Source organism: Peromyscus maniculatus, chromosome 1, assembly GCF_049852395.1.
Source record: "Peromyscus maniculatus bairdii isolate BWxNUB_F1_BW_parent chromosome 1, HU_Pman_BW_mat_3.1, whole genome shotgun sequence".
NCBI classification, from domain to species: domain Eukaryota; kingdom Metazoa; phylum Chordata; class Mammalia; order Rodentia; family Cricetidae; genus Peromyscus; species Peromyscus maniculatus.
The window spans coordinates 187,349,420-187,374,594 of NC_134852.1; the positions used below are offsets into that span (position 1 = coordinate 187,349,420).

General features: G+C 39.0%; 1 long non-coding RNA gene across 1 annotated transcript in view; it reads right to left on the reverse strand.

The window, feature by feature from the left end:
- Positions 1-488: 488 nt before the first annotated feature.
- LOC143271008 (uncharacterized) overlaps positions 489-25,175 on the reverse strand; it is a 28,437-nt gene continuing 3,750 nt past the window's right edge. The window contains exon 2 of the long non-coding RNA XR_013048258.1: positions 489-822. This is a non-coding gene — a long non-coding RNA (uncharacterized LOC143271008). The remainder of the gene's footprint in view (positions 823-25,175) is intronic.

Here is a 25,175-nt window from a genome sequence, read left to right on the forward strand (position 1 = left end):
GAGAAGGGGAGGGGTCATTGCTGTTACCAAGTATGTCCATGTGTTTCTTAGACATTTAAAACTAGTTTGTGGGAGGAATCTGGAAGAGTTTAGAGATGTAGGGTGGAGAAGCCCTAGAATGCTATGAACAGAACCTAATGAGATGGTCTGGTGGGATTCCAGAAGATCAGAATACCAACAGAAATATGAGCAATAGAAATTATACCTGTGAAATTTCAGATAGGAACAAGGACTAGGAGCTATCCATGTTACTTTCTGACAAAGAATTTCTCTACATCTTTGTCTATAGCTTGAAAGTTTGAGTGAGGTTTAACTTACAAGAAATGTGCTAATCAATTTGGTAGTAGAAATTCAAGAGAGCACAGAATTCAAACAGTGCCAAGGTTATTGCTAGTTTCTTGTACTCAGATTTATAATGAATATTAGATACCAAAACAAGAAAAAATGATTTGGGAAAAAAGTCCAGTCTAGCCAAAAAGGAACTGAGATTTGTTGGCAAAGAGTATATAATTATTAAGAGTAGTATCATTAAAAATAAGCTAAACATTTAGCATTGGGGGAGGGGGGAGTTGGAAATGTGCCTGAGATCATGTTAGGAGTTGGACAGACTCTGCCCATCAGAAGCACCAGGATATACAATTGTAAGTTCAGTTGAAATGCTTTTCTTTGATAGAAGAGGGTCATCAGGACATCCTGTTCATATAAGCCTGTCGAAGTTGTTTTCTCATGTTCAGCCACTGAAGCTCTCAGAGACTCCTGCAGTTGTCCAAAGAGCATGATTATTGTTCAAGCTGACAGCAGATTTTGGTATCATCTACATAACTGGGGTTTTGGAAAAAAAATGTGTAACATAAGTTAGAAAGTCTTAGAGTTTTACATTGAGATGTTTCAGGCAAACCTGGGATGCCAGGCAATATATTGCAGGATCCTATCTTCTTGGAGCTCCTGAGAAAGAGATGCATGAAATTTGAAAGTGGAGCTTAAACTGAACTGTTGGATATGGCAGAAATGTGGAACATCTACCCAGGAATGATGCAAGCCATGTGTAGAGCATGCATGAGAGAAAAGCCATGTGGGCTGCAAAAGATGTAAAGATGAAAAAGACTGTGAAGATGAAACTTTTCATGCCCAGTGCAGCTCCCAGCAGGATCCATGCCCTGGAAGTAGAATGCAGATTTTTTTAACTTGCTGTTTTCAATCTTCTTACCTTGCTATTCTGCTCTTACTCTTATGACATTGTATATTGGAAGCATGTATCTTGGTTTTTATTCTTACAGGTATAGCTAGAGTTTTCCTGCCTGGCCCACAGTCAAGACAAATCTCTGTCACCCGCTAGTCCCACAGCTGCTCAGACCCAACCAAGTAAACACAGAGACTTATATTGCTTATAAACTGTATGGCCGTGGCAGGCTTCTTGCTAACTGTTCTTATATCTTAAATTAATCCATTTCTATATATCTATACCTTGCCACATGGCTCGTGGCTTACTGGCATCTTCACATTCTGCTTGTCATGGCGGTGGCTGGCAGTGTCTCCTTCTGCCTTCCTGTTCTCTCAATTCTCCTCTCTGTTAGTCCTGCCTATACTTCCTGCCTGGCCACTGGCCAGTCAGTGTTTTATTTATTGAACATTCAGAGCACACATTTGACATACAGACCATCCCACAGCATACAGGTACTTACAAAATTGCTTTGACTCTCAGAGGAGACTTTGAACTTGGGTTTTTAAACAATATTGGAACTGTTAAAACTCTTTGACATGGACTGAATGCATTTTTGGAGGCCAAGGGTAGAATGTTTTGGTTTATAGTGTCAAGGTGACAAAGAGTGGACCTATAACAGTTAGTTTTATTACATATAGTTAATTATATTAATAATAGTTATATTTATATTCATTTTCAACTTGACTGCATTTGGAAATACCAGGAAGATTTAATACATATCTCTGCACATGTCTGTGAAGGCATTTCCAGAGAGGGTTAAGTGAGCAAAGGCTCTAAATATGGGTTGCATAATTGTATGGGGTTTGGACCTGAACTTAAGTAAAGGAGAAAAAGGAAATTCAGGTTGAGTATAAGCATTTCTATTCCCTGATTCCTGGTTCACCATGGTGTGATATGCTTTGTTCTGCCACACTCTCATGATGGGTTGACGTCTCTGAGATCATGAAGTCAACTGAGTCCTTCCTCCTTTGTTTCTGTCTAGTTCACAACAATGAGCAAGCAACAAGTAAAAATAATAACTTATTGATGCACAATTATTCTTTTCAAATCCATATTTAATTAGGTTTCATAAACCACATACCAAGAGTTGGTTTGGACACAATGTAATTGAGGTTTAGAAGCTTAAACACAAACTATGACTATGGGAAAATAGCTGGTTATCCTGATGGGAACAGTCAGCATGTCTGGGAACCAGACATGACATGGATATGAAGGACATTTAATTAAACCAGGGAAGTTCTACTAAGTAAATTTTTACTTCATTTATAAGTTGAATCTTTTCCTTTAATTGACTATTTTCTTCCTTATCTCCTTCCTTCCTTCCTTCCTTCCTTCCTTCCTTCCTTCCTTCCTTCCTTCCTTCCTTCCTTCCTTCCTTCCTTCCTTCCTTCCTTCCTTTTCTTCTTTCCTTCTTTTTTCTTCCTTTGTTCTTTCCTTCTTTCTTCCTTCCTTCCTTCTCTCTCCCTCCCTCCCTTCCTTCCATCCTTTCTTTCTCTTTCTCTCCCTCCCTCCCTCCCTCCCTCCCTCCTTCCCTCCCTCCCTCCCTTCCTTCCTCTCTATGTGTCTCTCTACATAGCCCTAGCTCTCCTAGAACTCATCTGCAGATGAAGCTGGCCTCAAACTCAGAGATCCACCTGCCTCTGCCTCCTGAGTGCTGGGATTAAAGCCATGCACCACCATGCCTGGCTTGATCATTTCTTTATTGAACATTTAGCAGCATATTCCTGAGAGATTAGCTTTTTCTCCGCTTTCTCTGGAGAGGGACACACCAGAGAAATCATTTTGGAACTACTAATAGGAGCTACATCCATAGCCCACATGGTGTAGAAGATGGTGTTAATGTGGATTTCAGAAATGGTTCCCCATGCACAGAGCAGGGAATAAGGCTCCAGGCTCCAAGGATGTGTAATAGCTTCTGTGCAGATGGACAGTTACTTGCCTCTTTGGGCTAGTTCCTGGGGAAAACAAAAGTCACTGGTCCCAGGCTTATGAGATGTGGTGCTAAAGCCAACCCCACACTGTGTTCCTTGGATGGCTGATTCTATATATAGAGGAATAGATATGGGTATGTGAAGAGGAAAGGATGGGCTATAAAAATTTAGGATCTCAGGAATGATGTGATTAGGATTAAATTTATCTCTGAATAACTGAATTATTCTTCTCTGGGAACCAATGTGGTTAATGTAGAGGCTCTAAGCCAAGGGTGTACCTTCTGACAATATTTACAATTTGAAAAGGTGACAGAGGTAAGGAAACAATTTTCTTTTTAAAAAAGATTAATTTGATTACTTTATGTGCGTATGTATTTTTCTTGCACATATTACGCACATGTATATTCCTGCAGAGGTCAGAAGAAGGCACTGGATCTTTGGGACTGGAGTTTATAGATGGTTGTGAGCTACCATGTGGGTGCTGAGAATTGAACCCAGGTCTTCTATAAGAGCAACAAGTGCTCTTAACTGCTGAATCAACTCTCTAGTCTCAGGAAACATTCTTCAATGTAATGTTGGAGTATTGTGTTATAGAGTGACACACAATTGCATAACTTTTTAAGGAAGTGGGCCTCTGTTTCAATTTGCTGTCCTTTATCAATTAAAGTCAAGATTTTGTAATATTTCAGGCGACTAGGTATACAATGTGATATGGTTGTAAATGGGTTTGTCTTGTAAACAAAACAAAATCAAACTAAAGGTTGTGTTTCAGTGGAGGAAGTTTTATAGCCTCACCAGTATCTTATTCAAACAACACAAAACCATCAAGATCCAAACAGCCCAGATTTTTCAAATGATATTCTGATCAGTATTCTCAATGAGTTGAATGAGGCTTTGGTGCAGTTCATTCCTTGTCTGCCCAAGTCATGTTTGTGTTTGACTTTGATATGCCTGTCAGGCTGATATAGGGTGTGTCTCCATCAGTGATTCCATGGAAGAGATCAGAGGCAACACTCCCATTCTTCCTTAGTAGGGTAGGTGGGAATAGTGGACTGAATGCTGGGTAATTGGATTTAAATTTCCAAGTGTTGGGGTAATTTTAGGTTAGGAGTGTGTTCCTAAGCTTTTCAACTCTTATTAAAGGGGAGGTAGCAAGGTGGTGATGGTGATGGTGATGACAATGAGGACCAGTATTGGAAAAATAAATATGATGTGATTACAATTTAGTTTTGCATTAATAGATCCTTTGATAAAAGCTTTTAGAATAATGCCTTAACTTTGGAATGATTTCCTTTGTATTTCTGATTGTAGCATTTGACAAGGGTTTTGAAACTGCAAAGATGAGGGAGTGGGGCATAACATTCTGGGCATTTTATTGATAAGAAAGAAATTAACCTGCCAGGAGTTACAATTTATAAACATCGTTCATTGGGATAATTTTAATAGAAAACATTTCTCACAATCAGAGGAGAAGACGATTGTGGTTATCTCTCCTTTTGCATTGTTTAGCTGGCTCTGGTTCATCTAGATGGCTGTCAGATGCAACTCTAGCAGTACAGTGATAGTCATTATGATCATGGTTTGTAACATTTGCTGAACATTTCCTGTCATCAGGCCCATTTCTAAAAACTTACCTTTAGCAATTCATTTTCATAATGCAAAGAGATGAAATTATGTCACAGTTTTGTTCTGTAGTCAGTGTGAGGTGGCTGTTGTGGTTCAAATTGCTATGGGAGCAGATTCCAACATTGAGATGTGTGTGGAAGAAAGTGAATTAGGGAATGCATTTGGAATCAGCATCTAAGAAGCAAGATGGGCTGAAGGGAGAATTTGGGTTGTGTTTAGTTAAGGTTGCTATTGCTGTGATGAAACACCATGACCAAAACCCATTTGGAGAGAAAAGGTTTTATTTGGCTTATATATCCTGAATCATAGTCCACAGAGGGAAGCCAAGGCAAGAACTCAAACCAGACAGGAACCTGGACGCAGGCACTGATGCAGAGGGCATGGAGGAATGATGCTTACTGGCTTGTTCCTTATTGCTTTCTTATAGAATCCAGGACCACCAGCCCAAGGGTATTACCACACACCATGGGCTGGGCACTCCCTCATCAATCACTAATTAAGAAACTGCCCTACAGTCTTACCACTTATGGCCAGATCTTACCGAGGCATTTCCTCAATTGAGGTTCCATTCTCTAAAATGACTACAGTTACTGTCAAGCTGACATTAAAATAACCAACACAGATTGCAACACAGTCACAACAAAAACCACAGCTGATCCCAAAGAAACCTCTAGGCATCTGTATCCCTGCATCAATCAGACGTTGTACGTGAGCTTATCCCACAGACAGGGTTCTGACCTCCATCAGAGGATAGCCATTTGGTAGAAAAATTCAGTGGTTTGATCACCTAGGTTTTTCTTCACCTCAATTCGTCTTTTTTCTCTAATCTTACTTCTTGTAGCACAGGTCTGGGATCTCATCTCTTTAGTGGATTAATCAATGGCTTCTCAACAACTTATTCCCCAAGCCCGGTTACTGTCTTTTCCAATTAGGCTGACATATAATTTGTCAATTAGACTGGGGGATATGTTTGGGAATGGAACAGAGATGCCATTACACATAAAGAAATTGTAGAAAGCAGGCATCCTCAAAGGCCATCCGAGGTAAATAGAGACATATGGATTCTCCTCTATTTACTTGCACAGCTGCCGGAACCTGCTTCTTTGCCATCATCGCTGACCCTGTCATTTGCCATTCCACATGTGTGTCTGGGGGGAAATCACTAACTCCTCTTCTAATGATTGCCTTGCTTTGCTTGGCCAAATTTCTTGTTATAAATCCATCAAAGAGCACTCATCATCTCTTTCAGTTCGGAGTATATTGAAATTCTTTGTTTTACATTTATTTATTGAATTGTTCATGTGTGTGCACATGTGGGTGTTGGGGGACAATTTGAAGGAGTCTCTTTTCTCCTTTCACCATGTTAGCTTTTGGCGAGCAAACTTAAGTCTTGACACTTGGTAGCACATGCCTGTGTCGGGTAAATTTTGATCAGTAGGAGTCTTCCTGGTGTTGGGTTGCTCTTAGGTGTCATAATAAAAGTCAAGCTCAAAAATTTTCCAGGCTGAAAATCACCCTACCACCCTTGCTGCTCTACCTTCAACCTTAGCCATCATCTCTCAGTTGATGCTGGAACAGTGGTTATAGAAATCAACAAATGGACATTTTAACCAAGGTCTGAACAAGGCACAAATTGGTTATCAAAAATACTATATACATCATAATTTTTCACAAAGCTTTCTGTTTTGTTTATTTTTTTGTGGAAAATCACAAAAAATGTTTTCCTCATTAGAATACATTTATTTTTGGTTTTTTTGCCTATAGGAAGTTCTTTCTTTCTTTCTTTCTTTCTTCCTTTCTTCCTTTCTTCCTTTCTTCCTTTCTTTCTTTCTTTTTAGAAAGTTATTTCTTGCAACTTATCTGAGAAAACTTTTCTCTTAATTGGTACTTGTAGCACTGCTTAAATATTACATATTAATATAAGACATATTTATTAAATAAAATTTTGAAATCATAGACTAGAAAAAAGGAGAAAACACTACATGAAAGAGGCAGGATGCTTTCACCTCAATTTCAAATGGCAGGACCAATATCCAACTAAGATGGATGCTGGTGGCAGGATTAACCAGACAGAGAGCACAGAGTCTGAGATCCCTGCCCTGACAACAATCAAGATAGTTATGGTGTGGGTAGTGCTTCCACAGAAGATGTGGTTCCCATCTGCCTGCAAGGAAGATGTACATACAGTATAGTGTCAGAAGAAGGATGATGATGAGGAGGAGGTAGAGGAGGAGGAAGAGGAAGAAAAGAGAAGAAGAAAAGGAGGAGGAGAAGGAGGAGGAAGAGGAGGTGAAGGATTTGAAGTAGGGTTTTGCTATGCAGCTCAGGGTGGATATGAACTTAGAATCCTCTTGCCTCAGCCTTATAGGCACTGGGATTATAAGCATGTGATCCCATCTTGTTCACTTTTAGGTTTGTGAACAACTTGATGGACTTTACATTGAGCTTCATGGTTGCTAGACTGGCAGCTTTGTTGACTTAACTCTTAGTGGGTGGGGTGATGACAATATGTTTATGTGGGGAGAACCTTTTTTCTAACTATATAAATCCAAGTGAAAATTCACACAGCGTGTAGACTTAAGGCACCCTTACCTTCTAAGAAGTCAAAAGAGCGTGTGGGCTGTTAGGAAAGGTCTGGACTATCAACAGCTAGTGCCATCTTCTAAAGCTGACACAAGCTGTTCCTAATCTCTTAATGTAACATACTTGGTGTCTTTTCTGTTTCTCTTTGTCAGTGTTCTGTGAGTGGGTTAAGAATTTGGTCATCCTGGACTTCATGTTGGCTTACTCAGGGACACTTTTCTTTCTTCCCACTCTGGGCTCTTCATACTGGTGGAGTGTTTGTCTGCAGTACTCCTGATATATTTGGAACATGATATTTTGTGTTTTTAATCTGCGCAGGGCCTGCCTTTGCCCTAGTTGGATTCTGCCTGATGATAGGATTCAGTGTTCAGAGCATGTTTACAATGTTGGAAGATGCACACACATCTTGGAGATAGGGCTCTTGCATGCTTCCTTCATGATTTAATTTCTTTCAACCCATCATCATGTAAGTATGGGAATGACTGCTGGTGTGACTACACTGGTGTATCATAGCTTTAGGTTATGGGTTCGCCTGACCTGAAATATACTTGCGTGATCAGAAAGGGGACAATTTTTAGATCATAAACTATTTGTAGACCCAAAGTCAAAGAAATATCACTTGTTTACACAGTAAGTTTTCTGTGAAAATTTTGTGACATATTTGGGATTGAAGGTTGCCTCTGTTGTCTAATGGTCAATGCTTTAGTGTTAAAGCATTTCTTTTCATTTATTTTTTAAAACTTATTTAATGATTTGACACAGTAGCCATAGGCTTTAATCACAGAGGTTCTGCTTTTATGTAGATTTCCTAATTAAAGGGGTTACTCTTGGAATTTCATTTCATAAAGGTTTATATCTGTCATATAAAGATATTGGCTGGCCTTTGACCACCTCCAGAGAGAGAGAGAGAGAGAGAGAGAGAGAGAGAGAGAGAGAGAGAGAGACCCTAAAACCTGGGCCTGCACGAGGGATATGAATCAAGGTTACTTAAGATGGGCCCTTCAACCACATCCAAGTTCATGCTAGTGAGATGACTGATGATGGGTAACAAGATAGTTTTAGGATGAAAGCAGGCCATGTCAGAAAGACCAACCATGTGATTGGAGCTTGGGCTTTGAGCCACATGATATATCAGTCTGAACCCCTGGCTTCTAAGGGGCTAGAGAATGAAGCCAGCCTTTAATCCAGTAAGGCAAGCAATCACAATTCCATAAAGAAATACCAATACAGTTCTAGATAGTTGGAGCTTGGTAAGTGTTCTGTTTAGTGATAGACTTGCCAAGGAGATGGCATGGCATCTCCATATCTAGAATTCCTCCAAGCTCATCCAAAATATTTATCAACACATTCAAAAGAAGCATAAACAAAAAATTATTTATTTGTATTGTGGATTAAACATTGGGCTTCCCACATGTTGGGCAAGGACTGTACCTTTGTCCTATGTCCCCATTCTTTTTTCAACTTTTATTCATGAGATAGAGTCCTACTAAATTTCCCAGGCTGTCCTTGAACTTACTCTGCAGCCCAGGCTACCCTTAAACTTGTGGTCTTCTTACCTCAGCTTCCTGAGTAGCTGGGATTTCAGGTAAGGCCTGGCTGAGATAACTTTTTCAGGAAGTTTTGGTGTTGGGGAGATGGTTTAGTGTGTAAGAATGCTTGTTGTACAAGCATGAGACCCTGACTTCCAGTCCCTAACACTTACATAAATAGCATGCAACTACATGCATCACACACACACACACACACACACACACACACACACACAAAGAGAGAGAGAGAGAGAGAGAGAGAGAGAGAGAGAGAGAGAGAGAGAGAGAGAGAGAGAGAGGAAATCAAATACTATTTTTAAAAGTTTTGTTTTATGGAACTATTTGTTATAGAACAGATACTATGAACAGAGCCATGAAGATATATTTGTGAAAGTATCTATGCTAAGCCGTTTCAAATTTCACTGATAGGAAAATAAGAATGGAGAACAATAACACCTTTGTAGCTAGAGTTTTCCTGGTCCTACCTGGCCCATGGTCAGGACAAATCTCTCTCACCCACCAGTCCCACAGCCACTCAGACCCAACCAAGTAAACACACAGAGACTTATATTGCTCACAAACTGTATGGCTGCAGCAGGCTTTTTGTCATCTAGCTCTTATATCTTAAATTAACCCATTTCTATTAATCTATACATTGCTACGTGGCTCGTGGCTTACCGGTATCTTAACATGTTGCTTTCCATCATGGTGGCTGGCAGCATCTCTCTGCCTCAGCCTTCCACTTCCTAGAATTCTCTTCTCTGCTTGTCCCGCCTATATTTCCTGCCTGGCTACTGGCCAATCAGCATTTTATTTATACAGAGCAATATCCACAGCATACCTTGCAAAATTTTTCTTACCAGATGCTCCAAAAGCAGTAGCAGAATGAGTAGGTTTCACTCAAACTATTATTCTTACTATAAAAAGTGTCATTTAAAGGTGTCAGATTCTAATTTTTCAATCATAAAATGCTACTTTCAAGAAGATTGTGGGTAATTTATTAATAATTTAAAAATAATGAAAGTATATTGAATAAAAAGATCTTCATGAAACTCACAGAGATGTTATAGGGAAGGCAGATGCTGCTAAGAAAGTAGGTTTTATATGGTTGTGCATTATTTCACCTAGAACAAAAGCCAAAGTCCTTCAGATGCCATGTAAGACTCTCCTAAAGAATGTCACACGTTCCTCTGTGACCTCTATGCTGCTCATATGTTTTGTGTCTGACAAAACTGTTTAAAGAAGGGAAAATATTTCCTTTAGCTCCTGGTCTCAGAAGTTACAATCTGTGGTAGCTGTTTCTGGGCCTCTGATGAGGTGGAGCATCGTGGTTCAGGAGGACTGTGGAGCAGAGCTGATCATTTAATGGAAGTCAGAAGGGAGTATTAGGAAAGGGTCTGTGACAAGATGTAGGCCCCTAAAGACTTATCTCTAGAGACTTATGTCTTCCAGCTAAGACCTACCTTCCTTAGTCACACCAGCTCTGAGTAGTTTATTCCAATGGTGGAACTATCAATGGGTTAAAGCATTAAGCTAGAACCTGCATGCTCTAATCATCCCTAGGCGTGATGTCTCCCAGAAATACCAAAAGGTAAACTTTACAAATGGCCTAGATGTTTCTCATTCCAGTCAAGTTGACAATCAACATTAACCATCATACCCTCTTCTGACCTCTCTCCTTGCTCACTTTACTTGAGTCAATTCCCCACTGCATTCTAGCTGCCATTTACAGTCAACAGGCACTCTGATGGCCACAGTTAATCATGTGGTAAGATCACAAAACCAGGCATATCTCAACTCTTCAGTGTTCTGAATATTAACTACTCCACCACTAATTAGTGGTAACAAGATAATTTCATGTTTCATCTAATTTGGTTTAAAGCCAATGAGATTGCTAAGTTGTAGTGATATATATAAAAGAAGAAATGGGGCCTCAAAGTATGCAGTCTCTTTCTAAAGAAATCAATAATGTCAGGTAAAATCAAAGAGAATGCAATGAATTAAGAAGAAAAGACTCCAAACAGAAGTGTATATCTGTTGCCACAGGAAATAAATGTTTGTTTGCTTGAAAGTCTCAGACTTGCTGAAAATACCTCAATCTCCAAGGGGATAATTATTGTTTACTCTTCATCGCTTTACCTTTTCTTAAACAACAGATTCATACTATTTTTTTTCTCTCTCCTCCTATCTTGTCTTTATTTCCTCCCTCTTGCTCCTATTCACATTAAATTTCAAAATTTGCTTTTTTCATCACCAAACCAAACAGCCTTTTCTGTCTTCATCGAGTTGTGCCTTAAGGTTTACAACAGTAGACAATCCACTGGTTTAAGCACCACCCATTATGGATTTCTCTGACATATTTGCTCCCTCTGAAGCATGGCCGCCCTTTGAATCTTTACCTCTTTACTGCCTTTAATTATTTTTATATGTCTACTAACAGAGTCTTTCTTTGGCCTTCTACTCTCTGTGTGCATTCTGCATGGGAGCTCATTCCCGCATGGGAGCTCATTCGTCTTCATGGTGTTCCTGCAGCACTGACTACATAAGGCCCAAACAAACTGCAGCTTCCCTTCCCTTGCCCATCTCTATCACATTTACAATCACTTACAGGAGGCCTTGGCACCATGCTCTCACAGCGGACATAGTAAAATCAAATTCCAGACTTCTACACTCATCTCATTTCTATCTGGGATCATATTCCACTCTCCCAGGCAACATGACTTCAACATACACACAAATTCAATACATGAGACACTGAAGTCGTTATCTCTCCTCCAAAAAGATTTCTGCTTTCAGCTTCTTGGTGCTTCCCTGTTATATTATGGTCTAACACGAACCTTCCAGATCTAATTTTGTAAACACTGGATTCTCCTTTTCTGGGTCAGACTTGGCTTTCATCCTGCTCATCTCCACTGAGAGAATGTAACTGTTCTTCAGGGGCCAGCCTAAATCCCATCGGAAGCCGCAGGCCAACACTACTTTGGTCTGACCTTTATCTGCACTCCTTTAGCATGTAAGGCGCTTCAGTGGATAGAGCTGTTTCCGTGAATGTCTGTATTGTCAGGTAATGAGACTTCATTGAACCAGATTCTTTTGGATGTCTTGCAATCCTTCACAGTCTCCAGCTAATGGTCTCAATTTTTTTTTTAATCAAGTGGCACAGAATTCCCTAGTCATGGAGGCACAAAATATTCAGATGGGCCCCTACTTAAGCATTTCAGAGCCTTTCCCCCACTACCTACAATTAAACACTAATGAAAAGTCATCAGAAAAATTAGAATGCATACATCACAGCTAATAGCACAACAGGGATGACTTCCTGCCTAGAGATTCAAGCACACAGGCACACCACATTCATTCGTCCATTATCTAACTCTTGTCCTCCCATTTCCTACACATTGAAAGAGAAGAAAGTTACAGAGCAAAAATGTAACATCACGGAACAGGGAGTACCTGACCTCACTGACATCCAGAGTCACAACAAATGTCTACTGCCAGAGCCTGCCGAGGTATTTGTTCACTCTTCCAGATCCTTGCAGGAAGTGCTCTGATGACAGATTGTAACTCATGTCTTAGCTGTCATTATGAGGGACTTGACTGATGACTGTGCCAAGCCCTGTAGTCTGAGCAGGGGCTCTCTGGCACTGTTCTCTGCAGGGCTGGCTCCAAGCTAACCAGAGAGTCTGTTGGCTTTTCCCTCCCACTATCCTCAGGGATACTCAGTTTCGTCCTTTCCAACTCCTAATCGCCCTCTCCCAAACCTGCAAAAGATTCCTTTCTCCTTCAGTAGCTGAGAGCAGGAGGAGATATTGGAAAGATACTAAGTTTTCTGTCAAAATAACACATACAATTTAAGTTAAAGAGCATCCCAAGGCGCATAACAAAGAAGAGCAGCTGTTTGAGTCTTTTTTACTTCATCACCCATTTGTGCAACCAGACACAACCATTTTCAACTACTTTAGCAATGTCTTTAGGTTTCAACTCCCCGTGTCTAAACATTTTGCATATTCTTCTCTTCATTTTGAGCTTCTTGGTTTTACCTATTACCTATTGTACTCTTATTCAGTTATGGTAATGATACTAAAGTTTCTACACACAGGCACGCATGCATACACACCTATTAGCACATACATACTTATCTAAAAGCATGTATTTCTGCACACTCTAAAAAAATGGTTATATCATAGCATGGGATGTAAATATGGGTGATAGTTCATGTGTATAGTATTTTAATGATTTTTCCTTCTTGTTCAACTTTTTGTTATTAATTCCCAAATTAATAAATGCCACATTACAAATACTGACTTTTAACTTACCAACTAAGTTAGCCTTGAACTTCACACAGTCCTGACGTCAGATGCCCTCACATCATTAAGTCCATATTGACTGCTGCCAATGTCAATCACACAACCTTGTTCTAAGTCTGTATTCATGATCATCCCTAGACTTTTCTTTGCCTTCCTCTGCAAGATTCCGAACTCCTTATTTTCCTTTTTCTTCAGTTTTCCATCATTTTGGTGAGGTACACCCTCCAGTCACCTTTTGAAGAAGAGTATAGGAGGATCATTTTTTAAGGGCTCCTTTGACTTCAAATGGCATCATTCTACTCTTATCTGAGACTCTTTCCAGTGCATCTGCAGCTATAACAGTAGTTTGTTTAGTTCACAGTTCTGGAAGCTGAAAATGCAAGATTGTTTGGTCCTGTGGCCTCTGATGCAGGTTCCCCTGGCTATGCCATGACATGGAAAAGAAATAGAAAACTGTCCCCATGCACAGGCTGGCCTCATGTTACCAAATCCCAATTGAGAACACTTATTTCAAGGAACTCACCCCAAAAGATAAGCATGTCTCTCTTCCGAACACAATGCTCCTAATAATTTTGCAGTCAGTTCAGCTCTTAAAGACCCCACCTCATCAGAACTGACACCTTGGGACCAAGTTTGCAATACACAGACTTTTGGTAGACACACTCAAACCTTAGTACTGAGTTTGAATTTTTACATTTTTTTTCTACTCAGAACTCTGTTACTTTTGAGGACTCCACTATTATTTAATTAGCTGTGTTTGGTATATGAGCCACACTCTCTTTCATTTCCAGGGCTAAATAAAAATGTCTTCTCCTAAGTCAAGGTATTTCAAAGAGCAATTCATGTGTGGAATTTAAAAATTAAAACTTCTATACCACTTGACTCTTGGATTGAATTGATTTGTTTCTCTTTATAGTGATAACTTTAAATATCTTTCTGTCCACAGGATTTGCTTTCAATAATGGCAATTTCCCAAAAGCTTCAGAATTTAGTATATGACAACTCCTAAGACTTGTAGGACTAAACACACTGCATTTTCCCATGCTGGATGCTGTTCTTGAAAGGGCTAGAAAAGGATTAGGAAAAGTGAGAGGTTGATAACTGGTTATCATTCAGATTTAGTCACAAGTTCAAATGGTTCTATTTGCTGCAAGTGGGTATCAGATGTTGTTACTAATTGAAAGTGTGATGGGAGCTGGAAGCAAAGTGAAGGTCAACCAATCCTATCCAAGCTTATTTGCAGGCAGCTAATTGCTATTGATTGCACTTCATTAGAAATGAAAAAAAATCTGGAAACAAGTACTGAGAGCAGGAGCTGGGGAGATGACTCAGTGAGTAAAGGGCACATTGCATGGGGACCCAAGTTTAGATCTCCAGAGCACAGAGAAGAGCTGGGTACCACAGTGTGTACCGGCACCACCAGCACCGGAGAATGGAGACAGGCAGATTCCAGAGACTATTAGTGAACTCTGACAGTGAGTGCCAGGTTCAGTGAGAGACTGTATCTCAAAAAATAAGTGGATAAGCAACTGAAGACACTTAAACTCATCCTCTGACTTCCACATGAACCTGCATGCATGACTGCACCCGAATATATAAATGTACACACTTGTATTCAATACACACACACACACACACATACACACACACACACACTGCTAAGAGGTATGTGAGTCCAGGAAAACTATCATGAAATTTCAAGATAATCTTCAAGTATTGTGGAAGTAGGGCCATACTAAATAAATAAGATGTATGGCCTCCTTAGATTTAAGGCATTTTTATTATAATAACAAAGAGCCATTTCAGACTTTCTGAAGGAGGATAATATACAAGCTTATATATTGGATGTTGTTTTAAATGGCTCTGACTTAATGTTCAGCAAAGAAAAAAATCCGTAAAACAAAAATGAAGGATTTAGAGGAAAGGAGAATTTCTTGGCTAGAGGAGAACAGGAAGTGGGTAGTAATATAGCTTGGGACTGGCCAGAAGTTAAAATGCTGAGAATTCATCTTGTAATTGTTTGACGAATACGACTAAAATCTGGGCATTTCATATCCACCCACTGCTACAAACATCTCATGTGGAATAGAAAAGGGCAGATTTAATGGCATTTCAACTTCAAACACACTTGAGTTTCCAAGGAGTAAAACTGACTTATTAAATTGGCAACTTCCAGAATCACTGAGTAATACTTATTTTGAAGAGTAAGAAATGTTACAGGTTTTGTTGGTTCTCTGTGGTTGCCTCTCTGTGAGGAACAGGATGTTTTGGTGCTCGCCAATGGTAGTGATAGATATAAGGTAAAGGAAAGGTTTACAAATGGTTCACCCTGGTGATTTGCACTAAAACGGAGGAAATACATTTATTTGAATTGAGGTGAAGATTACAATCGGAGGAACTGGGGAGTTGTTTTAGAACCATTTATTTATCTACGTAATCAATTCTGTGCACACTCCTGTTATCTGCTACCATTTTCCTTGTTGCTGTTCAGCCGGGCAGACAGGGACCCCCGCCTTCATGGAAGTTCCAGGTGAATGACACACAATGTTTCCTTTAGTGGAAGTAATTCCCACAAGCATGGGAGTTTTGTTCTGTTCCTCTTCTAACCCAGAACTGTTCACTTCTCCTTTGGCAATCAGGGCCTCCCTTGCTCCTGGTGGTCCTTATATTGATGTCAAGTTGAATGTAGACACTTGGTAGACACAATGCACTATAGCCTGTAACTCTTAGACTCAAGTGATTTTTTTTTTTTATCTCAGCTTTTCTTGAGTAGCTTGGAGTACAGGTGCATGCCACCACACACAGCCAGTGGATGGTGTATTATAAGAATTTGTTTCTTACCCTTTTTTTTTCTTTCCAGGGGCTGTGCATGTCAAATTTATATTTGTATAAATACCAGATTTCTGACCATCTATTAAAGAGGAATGAGGGATAATTGAAAAGCATATTTCTCATCAGAGTAATCCTAAAGAAGCAAACTACTTAGCATGTTGATACAAATTAATAATACCAATAATAAATTTATTGGGCGCTTTCCATGTACAGCACTCTGTTAGGAGATCTGTATAAGTTATGTCATTTTTATTCTCTCAACAATCATATAAGGTAGGCACTATTGTCAGCTCTATTTTATAGAATATTTTAGTAACTCAGAGAATATCATACAATATGTTTGATTATATTCATCTCCACTCCTTCCCCAACTCCTTCCAGATCCACCCCCACATCCTCACCCCTCTCAACTTAGTTTCATTTTTTAAAAAAAATTTAATAAATCACTGGGTCCATTTCGGAGTGCCTGTATACTTTTGTGTGTGGGGCCATCTACCGGAGCAAAGTTTACCTACCAGAGACCACGGCCTTAAAAAAAAACCAACTCTACCTAATCCAGAAGCCATCAACTGTCCATAGCTCATCAGCTAGGGCTGGAAGGTTGACTGGCTTGATACTGTGGAGGTCTTTTGCAGGCAACCACAGCTGCTCTAAGTTCATGAGGCAGCACCCCCACCATGTTCAGAAGGCATGGTTTTGTTCCAGTCCTCCATAACCTACAGCTCTTACAGTCTTTCTGCTGCCTCCTCCACAATGGTCTGAGCCTTGAGGTGGGGGTGATATAGAGGCCCCATTTGATCAGCCATGAGCCTCTGTGTTATCCTCCACCCACTGTGCAAAAACTTTGGTGAAATGTGAGAGCTACACTAATCTATGTGTACAGAGATGTATTTTCAGTAGGCAGTTTGATGATGTGGCCATTTGAGGGAGACCAGCTCCCTCTTATTTCCCCAGGGTACTCTTGAGCAGGGAGAAACGAGGAAATTATACCCTTCTGTCTTTACTACAGGGCTTTTTAAAGAAATGCCAAGGGGTGAGCAAAAGACCTTCCCCCAGCACAGACAAGTGCAGACCATCCCAAACACCTGGTGACCTTGCACGTGGTCAAGCCATCCTCTAATGCAGCCCTGCTGTGTAAAGCAAGCTCGGGTCTCACTAGAAAAACCTTTGTGGGCTCCCACAGTCATTTAGCAGAATAATAGTGAGAAGTGCAGCCTAGGGGCTGTGAATCCCTCAACAATGGGTTCTTGGCCAGATTTTCAATACCAGGCATTCATTTTCTCTTATAGACCAGGCCTTAAATTCATTCAGAAAGTGTTTGGTTAACCTCATAACATTCATGACACTGTTACACCCATGGGCCTATCTTAGCATGCCAGTCGTTATTACAGTTCACAGGGTTCATGGGTGAGTAAGATGGTTGATGACTTCCCTGCCAGCAACCAACATAGCACCAGTTTTTACTGTGAAAGTTAGTCAGCTGAGAAAATGTCCCTTAGCCAGGATTAATTTGACTTCTCCACGTCCTGTGACCAAAGTATGTTGTATCATCAGGAATAGGATTTTGCTAGCAAGATCTGCTGGGCAACCAAGAGCAGTGGCAATGGCCTATATTGTTTTGGGGGGTCTTCTCCAACCAATAGCTCAAGAAGAGCCTTTTATTTGGAAATCTATGACTCCTGGGAGAAGTATTAGTGTAGGCTAACTTCAATTAAAGTCACACACACATACACACACACACACAATTAATGTAATAGTATACTTCCTTATAGCTGTTTCAAATACCCTTGGAGTTAGTTATCTCTTCCCTAACCTCTTCCTCTGTCCTACTCTCCCATCCATATCTTCACTTATTATTCTGCCTTTCTCTTTAATATCACCTACACACTGTTATTCCCCTTTTAAAAACAAAAAAATGACTACAGAAAGGGAGCATAAGTTACTTTCCCAGAGTGCTTATAGAGTGTGAATAAGTCAAGATTCAAACCTAGTGAATTTGACTTTGAAAGGACCGTCTTGAGCCCATTCCAGGTTTCCACCAGAGTTGGTCTAAATGTAACGCATTCACATGGTCACTGTGGACCAGTCTACATAAATGCCATTTGCACTGCTGGCTGAACAATAAAGGAGCTGTCAAAGTCTTGGAATGTCCAGCATCTGCACTCAGGACATCATCTGTCCATCATCACAAAATGGATACAATATCTATCCCTTGTCAGTGCCTATGGAAATTCAGGAGTGTTAGCATCTGGACTGGGTATGTACTCACCAAAGAGTACCTTATTAGAACACCATCAAGTAAACATCCTATGTCAAAGAGATGGAAGATATAAATGGCATGGCATAAAACATCAGCTAGAAAGCTCCAAGGTATGCTCAAAATAAAGAAGAGCAGAAATATAAAAGCTTTTGTCTTCTCTATGTGCTTGTGTGTGTGTGTGTGTGTGTGTGTGTGTGTGTGTGTGTGTGTGTGTGTGTGTGTGAATTAAGTCAAGCTGGTGCCACAGATATTAAATTATTCAATTAGGCAGTACAAGATTAAGCCAATAAAATGTGATAATGTGACACATCATTTCACAAATGGGATTTGAGGATGCCTTGCTGAGATTCTTTAACATGACAAAAATGCACATTAACTTTTTACTGCAGCATCTTTTTAAGGAAGTCAGGTAATAGTTCAAGAAAGAGCAGGAGGGGTGCAGAAGTCAGTGTTCTTGAGCAGTGATTTTACTATTGTAATTTGATTGGTTGTTTTCCTAAATGCTCTTCAGACAAACAAATAACCTGTCTTGGTTACCCAGTTACATGGCAGTGAAGCCTATTGTTTACTGAGCTCTATTTTGGTGGATAAACTGTGGCTTAATCTTTATGGGGCTTGAGATGTGGCTTAGTTGTTACAGTGCTTGCATAAAGGCCTGTGTTTGCTCCTCAGGGCCACGTAAACTGATATGGTGGTCATCCTTGGCTACGTAGTGTATTTAAGGTCAGCTAAGGATGTATGCCACCCTGTCTCAAAAATAAGCTTAATTCAGTGTAGTATTTTTTACATATTATTTTGATGCACCATTTAATATTCGTTTGTTGTTTGTTATGTATTTAACCATTGGAAACGATTCAAATGTTCAATAATTGGGGAATGATGCAAGTCAACAGGGGTTATCTATTATTTGCAATTAAAATGTTGTGAATAAAGAATTTATAATAAGAAAGGTAATTATTATGTTTAATAAATAAATTGTAAAATTGTTTATATGTTATATTTGTAAAATATGCATTGAAAGAGGATTAGAGGAAGGTTTTCCAAATTATTCATGTTATTTATTTCTGACTCATGATGTTTGGGTATGAGTGTTAGTTTTTTTTTTTTTACTTTCTTCATTTTATTTCAAAAGTACACAAGGTCACAAACTAAGAGCAAGTTTCTGTTTTTAACAAAATTGTTCTTACAAACTTTAAAATCTGCATCATTGGATATGTAAGCCAGATATTTGAAATACAAAATCTGAAAATGACACTACCCATACTCCACTTTGCAAATGTGGGGTGTCAGATTAGTATTCTTAGTACCACTGTATTTATTGCCAAAATTCACAATTAGGGACAAGAATAGGTCAACCAGTAAATTGTGGTTCTCCCAACACCTTTGTCATTAAATAAATGAGCAGAAACCACAGAGCTGGTGTTTGCCAGAGCCTTTGGTGTCTAACTAACACCCAGCCCTGCTGATGGTGTCTGGAGCCAGTTCAAAACAAGCCTGAGCTACACTGAGAGACCTAACACTTGGGGTTGAACTCAGTGGTACCATGTTTTGTCTCGAAAGAGCAAAGACTGAGGTTTGAATCTGAATTCTTTTAAGACATGAATTTCAGATTGAGCTCTGGGACTTTAGAATTTAAGTGAAGAGGCAAGTAAACGTTTTTGATTAAAAAGAACTCACTGCATGGAGTTGGCTATTCTTTAATGTGTGACTTATTATAAATAACTACTGGTTCTGTGGACACAGCATGTAAATTTGAAGCTATGTGAATGTTCATAGGTTTTTGTTTTTTCCCTAAATTTTGTTTCACCGGTGTTTAGAGTGCTCTCAGCTGCCTTATTTCAGTGTGAAAAGAAAGTTCATTTTTTTTTATGTGTTGAATGCTTTAAATGTGTCAATTGCAGAGTAGTGTGTAGAAAAATGCTGGCACAATTTTAAGTGGTTTGTGACATTGTATATTATATATATACATATATCTTTATAACATCCTTGTGTTTCGTAGTATAAATGTTCTGGGCAAGTTTTAATATTTCAATTGCCTCTGGATATTCCAGCAATAAAGGCAACATGTTCTGCAATAGAATTTCTTCTTTGCCTACTTCGACACTAAAATATTTGAGCAAGACTGCATTTGAAAATATTATAGAAAGGGAATAATAATAATACATAAATTGGTGAATTGTGGTTATTTCTCCTTTTGGAAGGCCGATCATTTACCTTCCAGAATTTGACCCTAAGCTCTAATATCAAGCTTACAAAATATATTTCATAGGTCCGAGTTTGTAGTTTAGAATGAGTGTTAGTTTTTAAGATTATTTTTCTCTCAATGAAATCAAGAGTCTTTTATTTGAATAGATAAATAAGATTGATACACCCTTAGCCAAATTAAGCAAAAGGAAGAAAGAAAAGATCCAAATGAAAATTAGTGATGAAAAGAGAGACATTACTATAGCTACAAATAAAATTCAGGAAATCATTAGGATGTATCTTAAAGTCTAATATTCCACTGGAAAAAATATAGAAGAAATGTATGACTTTCTAGATGCATATGACCTACCAAAGTTACACCATGATGAAATGAATGTTGTAAACATAGCTATTAAAAGCAACAAAATTGAGGCAGCAATAAAAAATAGAAATCTCCAAGCTAAAAATGACCACCCAGATGGATTCATGGCTAACTTCTACCAGATCTTTAAAAAAGAATTAACAGTGAAGCTTCACAAGCTATTGCATAAATAAGAAAAGGAAGGAATGTTAGCAATGCTCTTTCTAAGAAGTCAGTATCACCCTGATACCAAAACCAGAGAAAGATGCTGCAACAACAAAATGTTAAAGGTCAACATCCCTGATGAGCATTGATGTAAAAACTCTCAATAAAAAATATTTGCAAATAGAATTCAGGAATGTAGTAGAATATTATTCTAAGATGTGTTACTTTTGTTTATATTGCATTTGTTTAACTCTGTGAAATTGTGTTACAATGCCTGTGTAAAACACCTGATGATCTGATAAAGAACTGGCCTATAGCAAGGCAGGAGAAAGGATAGGCAGGGCTGGCAAACAGAGAGAAGGAGAAAACTGGAGAGAAAAGAGCTAGGAGCCAGAGAAGGAAGAAGACTCCAGGGGCCAACCACCCAACTACACAGTAAGCCATGGAGTAAGAATAAGACTTACAGAAGTAAGAGAATGGGAAAAGCCCAGAGGCAAAAGTTAGACAGGATAATTTAAGTAAAGAAAAGCTGGCTAGAAACTAAACCATGCTAAGGCTAGGCATTCATAAGTAATAATAAGCCACTGTATGTGATTTATTTGGGAGCTGGGTGGTGCCACCCCCCCAAAAAAGAGCAAAAATAAACAACAACACAGGAACATACCAAAAATATTATTTACCATTATCAAACTGACTTCACTCTAGAAATTCAGAGATCATTCAACATTTTAAAGCAGGAAATGTAATATATCAAATAAGTGGGCTCAGGGATAGAAGTCACATAATCATCTCAACAGGTGCAGAAAGTTTTTTGATGTTGTTGTTGTTTTTAATAAAATCCAACATTGTTTTTTGATAAGAGCCCTGAAGAGTCTAGGAATAGAAATTATGTATCCTAGCATAATAAAGACAGTATACAACAAATCTATGGCCACCATCATAAGAAATAGGGGAAAACTCAAAACACTTCTGTTACAATCAGGAACAAGATAAGACTGTACACTTTCCCACTCTTTTTTTTTTTTTTTTTTGTCTTTTGAGACAGGGTTTCTTTGTGTAGCTTTGCACCTTTCTTGGAGCTCATTTTGTAGCCCAGGCTGGCCTCGAACTCACAAAGATCCACCTGCCTCTGCCTCCAGAGTGCTGGGATTAAAAGCGTACGCTACCATCGCCCAGCACTTTCCCACTCTTATTCAGTTTAGTACTTGAAATGTTAGTTAGAGAAATAAGACAAAAGAAGGAAACAAAAGGGATACAAGTAAGGAAGGAGGAAATCAAAACATCCTTTGTATATGACATGACTATACACAAGAAACCCTAAAGACTCTACCAGATGGACTGGAGAGATGGCTCAGCCATTAAAGGCTAGGCTCACAACCAAAAACATGAGACTCCACAAGAAACCTCTTAGATCTGATTCAGCAGAGTAACAGGATTAGAATTAGCACACAAACCAAGGAGCCTTTTCATAAGGACAAAGGAAGGACAAACATACCCCAAAATAAATCAGGGAAATCCCATTCTCAGTTTCCTGAGAAAGATCCTAGAAAAAAAATTAACTATGGAAACAAAAGACTTCTGAAATGAAAAATGTGAGACACTGAAGAAAGAAACTGAAGAAGAGACAGGAGGATGGGAAAATCTCTTCACTGATTGGAAGGATGAATAATGTGAGAATGGCCGATCTATAGAGTCAATGAAATTCCCATTAAATTCCAATGCCACTTTTCCCAGAAAGAGTGAAACAAATCTTGAAATACATAGAGAAGCAGAAGAGACTCTGGAGGGGCACAGTGATCCCGAGAAAAAGGAAGAATGCTGGAGACAGCCCCAGTGATCTCAACTCACAGGATGAACCAATAGCAAAGAAAAAAGCCCTGTGCTGGTGCAAGAGCAGATAGAAGAGATCAATGGAATGGAACAGAAGGCCTACATCCAATCCCATGAAGCTGTGTTCACCTGATATATGATAAAGATGTCTGCCAAAAATACACACGAGAGAAAAAGCCCCTTGAACGAATGAAGTTGGAAAAATAGGATAGCTACATGTTAAAACAAAACAAAACCAGCAAAAACTCGATCCCTATCTTTTACCACATAGAAAAGTCCAACTAGATCAAATTACTAGATGTAAGATCAGAAACTTAGATTTAAATGTAAACTTCCTCTAGGGGTTTAAGGGCAAATACTTCAAAATACTGATATTAGCATATGCAAGGGCTTTCTGAAAAGGACTGTAATTGCTCAGTAAATGATGGCAACAATTGATAGACAGGACTTCATAAGATTAAAAAGCTTCTCCACAGTAAACAATTAAGTGAAGAGATAGCCTACAAAATAAGAAAAAAATCTTTACTAGCTGTATATCTGATGGAGAAGTAATCGTCACAATATACAAAGAGCTCACAAAATGAAGCAATAAGAAATCAAACAACCTAATCAATAAATGGGCTGATGAAATATATAGACAGTTCTTAGGAAGTGCAAATGAGTAGAGATAAAACTTTTTCCACCTCACTAGCTATTGGAGAAAGTGCAAGTTGAAGGTACATTGGGATTTTATCTGACACAAAAAGAAAACAAACAACCAATGCTATCAAGAATTATGGACTAAAGGGAACCCTTATCACTGTTGGTGGGAATGTGAAGTAGTCCCGTCATCATGGAAATCCAGATGGTGTTTCCCCAAAAATCTAAAACAGACTTGGTCTCTGACCACCTAAACTCTCTTGGGTATTTACCCAAAGATTTCAAGTCAACATATCATAGGATCTGCACACATTCACGGTAACTGAAGCTCCACTCACAATTTAACTCAGTTGTGGAAGCAGCCTCTGTGTCCAACAGAGGAATAATGAAAATGTCCTGTATATACACAATGACAATGCTTGTTTTCTCACATGAAGAAGAATGAAAGTCAGACTGCTTTTAGAAAAACGAATGTAACTGGAGATTATATCAAAATTGAGTTGCATATGTTTCTGTCATTTATGGTTACCATTTTTAATATAAATACATAAAATCTTGTATGTATATATGATACGGAAGTAGAATCAACACTAAGGAGGGACAAGAGGGACTAATCAGAGGGGGAGAGATGAGAAAGGAAGCATTTCTGTGTTTCTGTTCCTTTTTTGTTTTATTTGCCATATTTTTTTTTATATCCCAATACACACTAAAAAGACTAATTAAGGCACATTTGAATTATTCATAAGTACCAATAAAAACTTCAATTAGCAGCCATTATTAGTCCTGGTCCTTCCAAACAATTCAAATATCACGTAGTTTTAGTATTTTAAGTAAAAATGATTTGTTCAAAGTATTTTTTAAAACTAAATGCTGTCGATATCTCAGGAGAGAGTCTGGGAGCAGAACGCCCTGCCCTTTCCCTCTGCTGATCAGGTTCTATGGCTGGCTGTGCTCTGTTCCCTCATCCCCTCCCTCAACACAGTCCTTCTTAAGGGTGCCTGCTTGGGGAAGTCACCCAAACTTCTCACTCTGAATGCAGGTCCCAAGAATGAATGTTGCTCTTCTTTGCTGAAAAACATGGAGTTTCTCCTACTAGCTCTTTACATGGTGTGATTGTATCATAATCTACATAATCTCACTTTTGTGTGTATGCCATCCTGCTCTATTTTAAGTCCATACAGAAAAGGACAGTATGTCTATTTAGTTCTCTACTGCATTCCCAGAACCTAGCACAGAGCATAGCACTTTAGAATTCAGCAATGTGTGTGTGTGTGTGTGTGTGTGTGTGTGTGTGTGTGTGTGTGTATGCTTCCTTGTGTATATCTTTGGATAAGACAAGGTTGCTGTTGTATGTCTTCCTTGAACACTTTCTCTCTTACTTTTAAAAATGTTTATTTTTATTTTTAATTACATGCATGTATGCATCTCTCTCTCTCGTGTGTGTGGAGGCCAGAGACCTCCGATCCTGCTGGAAGTTTTAGTGGTTGTTAGTTTCACTATGTGGGTGCTTGGAATCCAAATCTAGTCCTCCACAAGAGCAGTACTTCAACTCAGGCATCTATCTATCCATTCCTACTTATCTTTTGAGACAGGGTCTTTCATTGAGCCTTAAACTTGCTGATTTGGCTAGACTAGCTGGCTGGGAAAGCTCTTGGGATTCTCTCTCCAATCTCTACCTCCCCGGTGCTGGGATTTCAGATAAGTTC